Here is a 6,744-nt window from a genome sequence, read left to right on the forward strand (position 1 = left end):
GAGTGCCCTTGAGTATGGCACGGAAGACAGACAGCATGTAACACAACATCATGAAGTCCTTTATTTCTCTTTCTGCTTGTGTTTCGGCAGATTGATAAATTACACTTCATGATCTCTTCTTATCATATGATTTTTAGTCTGTTAGTATTATGACCTTCTGTTCTGTTAAACAGTTGGTGAGTTTGGTGCCAACAGATGGACTTGAATTTGGACCTCGGACACAGAGCAGCTGACTCAAAAAAAACAAAAACTGAACAGGAGGCCGGATTCCTTTGCAAAAAGTAAATAATTAAACCATGTCAGTCAGTCCAACAAACAGTTAGAGATGTAAATAGCATGAAGCGTGTGCTTTGTCAAAGATCAGAGAGAGTTTTATCAACTTTGAAACTTTTGGTTAAAGGTTTTACTTTGGCTTCAATTTTCAGATATTTCAGATTTTTGTAAGAATGATTTTGTTTTTCTTTTACAGACATTTTCGATGCACACAGGAAAAGCATGGAGCCTTTAGGATCAAATGAATTTTGCACTAGTGCCACCCACCGACCGCACTGACCGTTTTCCTCAGTGACGTCGGTGATTGTTTTTTGAAGAGGTGATAAGAAACCCAACGATGGCCGTCTCTATGTCGGTTGACGCCACCAATACATCAATCAACACTTTAAATCAATTTAAAAACAGACAAGCAGGTGAAGGAGCGCGTGGGCCACTGACCTCCGGGAAAACAACATCCACCTGTCAAGTCTCTGTGCACCTGATTATGCAAATCTATGAAAACTCTGCGGTTTAATAAATCAAAAAGGATCCGTTTAAAAACATTTAACTGCTGTATGTATACTTAGAGAAGAAATAAAGTTCCCTCAGAGCAGAAATAAATGTATCAGAGCTGCTTTGGTGATGCTGAAGTTATTTTATTAGAGGGTGGTACGTTGTACATGTAACATTTTCATAATAAGGGAAACAAACACCATGGATTACACCTTGTTAATCACACCTTTAAATACATCTTCAGAAAGAGTTTTTTTGAAGAGCAGACTCTCGTCTTTCTCCTTTTTTTTTCTTTGACCACACATGACAGAAACATAATTAGACACAACTTAAATGTGGATAGAACTCTTAATAATTTAGTTTTTTTGTACCAGGCTTTGAACATGCAGGGAACCGCTTTCTATTCCCACTACGATGATTTGTTAAACATTTGCTCAACTGCTCGCTCTTCATCAGGACCCGTCTTCAACTTCGTATAAAAGTATGAAAAGTTTTTGGAGTACTTCTTTATTTTTGAGTGAGACACTTTACTTGAGTAGGTGTGTATAGCTCCTTAAAGGTAATATATAATATTAGGCTTAATTAATGAACCTGGCTGTTTATGATTTTTGAGATGGTTAAAAATTATAGCAAAAAAAAAAACACGAGTTAAAAATATGTGTATAGTGCAGAAACCTTCCTTTCATGCTCGTGTCTGAGGAAGTGTAAGTGGACAATAGCCTCAGGAGAGACACTCAGAAAAAAGCTAACACAGCACAGTTATCGAGCCGCGTGACCCGATGGCCTAATGACCTTGTTGACCTTCCTCTCAACGTCAATTCCATTAAAGTGGCCTTTTTCCCATAAGGATCCATGAGTTGGTGTAACAACACAAAGGCTGTAAGACCTCTCAGCTCTGCTCCATTTTTCAGCTTCAAGTGAGTAAAAGAAATGACTGAGCGATTAAAAATGTGAGTCCATTTGAAAAGGCACATTATCGGCTTTCACATTGTGTTTTCCAAAATAAAACTCAGCGTGGGCTGACGTATGAACAATGCAGATCAAAGACAGGAAAATTCGAGCGAGCATGCAGCAGAGGGTGACTTCATTAATATCATGCAACTGGTGCAAACGTGTACGTATAAGCAGCTTTGCACTCTTTTCTGCTCACCGGCATGTTTTCTCATCTCTGTAGTTTAAATCTTGGGTATTCTGCAGCACTGATGCAAAGGGGGAAAAAAAATAATATCGAGTAAGACTTTGCTCCGCCTGTCACCACCGATATTTTGTAAACATCGCAACATTATTTTCAGGAGAGCATAAGTGAAGAGTTACAGATAACCTTCAAACACACACACACACACACACACGCAACCTCACAAACACTGGTATCAACATGGAAGCTACAGATTGATTGATGGCTTACAGCTTTGCTGTGCTAAGCTTCAAATATTTATTATATACCCTTGTGGTCTCTCATCTGCTGCCACATGTTCATCGACCCAGTGCCCCTACTGTCATTCACGTGTGTGTGTGTGTGTGTGTCTGTGTGTGTGTCTGCTTTTCTTTGAAAAATCAGAGTTGCTGCCTTGCTGTATAAACAAATATGCACTGAAATATTGTTCTGAAGAATCATTTAGCATTTTGGTAGATATGAGTCATTGATTTAGAAAAACCAAGCAGCAACTTCAGCACGAGCTTCATTTTTTAACATCGATAGTAAAAATCACTTTATTGATAAAGCACCTTCAAAAACAACAGTTTACAAAAAATGCAGTTAGTATAATGACATTCCAGTTTTTACAGCAGAGATAAAAAGTCATAGTTATAAAAAATGAATACTATATGTTACTGTATCTCTTTATATTATGGCAAGTTTTTTGTATTTTGGTGTGTAAATATGCAAATGAGGCACTATGAAAAACCAAATCTGATCATGTGACAAAGCCAGGTTCAAAATTGCTTTTTCATTTTGTTGATCTATTACTGTAGATGGGGAAAAGAACTTTTTGTTATCCTGTAAATCAGAGCCTATATGTTAACTGCTAACGTGAGTGATTGTGTGTGTGTGTGTGTGTGTCTGTGTGTGTGTGTGTGTGTGGGGGGGGGGGTCTCTGGAGTGGTGAGACTAATAAACGCACCTCTAACCTGTAACAACCTGCATCTGAATGAAATGGGTCGAAGTTTTCGACACTGCTGCTATCACTTCATGCCATGCCATGACCTTGTTATACTGTACAGCTGGATAAAAATGGCTTCTTGCTCGGGTGTGTATGTTCATGCGTGTGGAAGTGTATGTGACGGTACTGCATTCATGTATTTGGATGCTTCATGCTGACGGAGGCCTGTGGGTCCAACATCTGCTCACTGCTGAGGAGCTACCCGGAAAACCCTTCAATCTCCAGCCCACTTGTCTCATCTGTCATCCACTCACACCACGACTCCACCTTCTTTTCTTTCCATCCCTCCTCTTCTTTTAATCCCAAATCTTCTCTTCCTTCTTGCTTTATCATGCGTCTTCCACTTCCCTCCTTCATCCCTTCTTTGGCTCCCAAACTGCGCCGAGACATATTATGTCTAATGACTCCCCGGAGGAAAAGAGATTGGAACGTGGCATGAAAAGGTTTCAAGAATTACAGAGAGCAGGTGACCTAACAAATTGACGTAATAAGAAGCCCTGGATTGGCTTTAATGGCTCTAAATTCTCTATGAATATTAAAAGGGGGTTCAAAGTGTTCATTTAAAGAGGTGTTTCATCGTAAATGCACCCAAAGTAGTTTCCAGCAGTGTTCTGGATTTCCAATTGATGCTCAGCTTACACAAGAACCGGATTATTATTGACAAAGAGCAACACTGAGATGAGTAAATACAGTGTGAAGAATGAAACTTTTACTTTCCTTACATCAATGTTCATTTCTACCTTTTTTATGTCTCCTGCCGAGCACTCAGAAAAGACATTTCAAAGTGTTTTGGTTGTTGATTGCACTTCCTTATGTTTAAAGTTAGTACAGCACACTGCATGCAATCAAAAGGGTGAACCTTTGGGAACAGCTGAAATGAAACAAGCACCGAGGGAAGAAACATTAAAGCGGTTTGACATTCTCTCAATACCCTCCTGTTTTAAATGACACTCATCATCTTTGGAAGAGCTATCTGAAAATCTATTCGCTAGTTGATTCTAGCTCTCAACCAATCACAGCGGTTGCTGATAAATGGAGACTGGTCAGTCCGCTTAGTCTTTCGGTAGTTAAATATGTAGATTTCAAGTAAAAACAGACAGATCACATCGTCTTGATTTTCTCATTACCTGTAAAATTGATTTGGTTTTAACTAAGCAGCAACATCTGCTATTTAGAAATGACGCTGACGTGCATATATGCAAAACAGTGCAGTTCCACGAGTGTCCACTTGAGGCTGACCGTGAAAGGAATCCAGGAATCCCCATGTGCCCAAACAGCAGAAATGAAAAAGTGTGTATAGGAAGTTATTTGTTGAAGTTATTTTTATAGTACTTTGGAGTCATGCTTACATTTGCATAATTTAGAGCGAGGTAGACCTGAGTGACAGGAGGCTGAAGGCCTAAGGCCTTTCTCAAACTGCTCCCTTCACACTCATGGAGCAAACTCTGTCTCGCATGAACTCCCCTCTGTCCTACAGAAACAGAACTTTATATAACCATGACTTAATGTCACTGAAAAAATGGGTGCACATAACTGCTGTTAGGCAGACTCATTAAAAGCACTCCACAATATGAAAAAAAACTCCAAAGGCCACTGGACTGGTTGAAGATCTTGAAGCCATTTTACCTCGCCTCCGAAAAGCGTCTTCAGTTTTCACTCGAGGAGGGAGCTCGAAGTTTCCACCAGAAAGTTTAGAACTGAAGAAGCCGTTTCAGAGGAGACGTGATCTTCAACCAGTCTAGTTACCTTTGGGCCAAGTTTCAAAATTTACCATGACCTGGATGACTGAGATCCTACACAAGTCTGCCGACATTTTGTTGACATTCATAGTGCTCGGAGGTAGTTTACCAATATATGGTCCACACAACCCTAAAAACAAAATACAGCATCAAAGGAGAAGGCACTGTCCCTCGGACCGATAGTTTGTCTATCGTCTCGACCATGGCTGCAACGACCACCTACTTCATTCACTTATTCCTACTCCATATTTTGGCACTTCTTCTGAAATGATACGACCTTGAATGGACGAGCCTCCTACCAATAAAACATGCCAAGCTAAATTTGGCCAGCTTGATTTGTCGCTGGCACCACTTGCCTGAAGTGATATTTTTCTAAAATAACCGCTGTGATCTGACCACTTAGACAGACTTGCTGTCTCGTGCCATAAGCATTTCCATCAGTAACCCTTCAGAAGGGATCACAGAAATATTGGAGAAATGTGTATTTGTAGCTCCTGCTTGAAAACTTCAATTTAGTTGAGTCTTCACAAACTTTTGATGAACTAAAAACATGCTGTGCATTGTTATTCTTGTGGATATTATAGATGATAAAGCAGTCTACATTTAGGTAGGTGTGATTCCCGGTGGATAAATTGCAATAAGTTTTTACTAAATAAAACACAAGTATGCTCACAGTCCAGGTGGCAGTACGATGTTCAAAGCATTTGAATTCAGTTTTTGTCACTTCTAGACACCTTTTTTCTTCTCTGCCCACATATTCATTCTATGTGGCACTTTAAGTTGGACAGTCCACCAACACAAATACAACAACACCTCAGGCCTGAGAGAGTCACGCCTACAGACACCACGGATCACAGCAGGCACTTAAAAAAAAAGTTTTTCTTCTATACATATAGAGAGAGGATAAATGTGAGATTCTCCACATGCAGCCACCTGCTGTTCCCCGCAAAAAACAAAACAAAAGAGATATGTTTGTGAAATGGTAAAATGGTGAGTTGTACCTACTTCATGTAAACCACACACACAGAAGGAGGCAGTGTTTACAGCTAAGGCGCCTACACTCGGCAGTTTTCAAATCTTAGACAACCACAGACGAGGATATTTCAACCGATTTTTTTTTTTTGACGTTGTTGTAATCCTTCGGATGCACACGTTAGACGATTTGGCTGAACCGCACGAACAAACGAGAGAAAAATAAAGAAAAGATACGCCACTGTCACCTCTACTTGTCTTCACAGGTCGAGGGAGCAGCGAGCGACAGGAGACCCCCCCGAGGCATTACAAACAGATCACAGAGCAATCAACTCACTAGTACAAGCATCTATCTGTTTTCCCTTCTGAGTAAACCGAGTCACCTGAATAAGAAATACTCATAGTGCACATAGTAATGACTTTACAGACAAATGATGTCACAGAAATTTGGGCGATCTTAAGACAAAAAACAAATGTGGAGGACGATGGATGTGACATTATGAAGATCCCAAAGATTCTCCGTCACTAATTAATCTGTAAAATAAATATTTATCTTTGATCCGTTGACTTGTCTCTCCTGACTGAACTGAGTTTAAAGCAAAAATAATTCAGTCAACAGAATGTTCCAGAGTAGAGGGTCATTCTTACATGTAACCTTCATATATGCACACTCCTCTCTCTCTCTCTCTTTCTGTACCATCCCTCCAAGACACCCACGTAGTATCGCACTCTGCAAAATCAGGAGTTATCTGTACCACACCAAACAAATGAACAGCACAAAGAGAGAGGGATGGAGGACTGAACATGCAGAGAGGGAGAGAGTGAGCGCAGGTATAAAGAAATGAACGCCCACATCACATGTAAACATAAAGAAAGGCACCAGCACAGGCTGAGATATTGACACCCACATCCCATCTGTCACATGAGAACCTTGCACCGATAACGACATTTTCCTTTGGATGTGACACTTTTCAAAATCCTTTGTCAGGAAAGTTTTTGTTACACAGAACCAGTGAAACACACACACACACACACACACACACACACACACACACACACACACACACACACACACACACACACACACACACACACACACAAATAACATG

The sequence above is a fragment of the Symphodus melops genome (genome assembly GCF_947650265.1).
Source record: "Symphodus melops genome assembly, chromosome: 2".
NCBI lineage: Eukaryota > Metazoa > Chordata > Actinopteri > Labriformes > Labridae > Symphodus > Symphodus melops.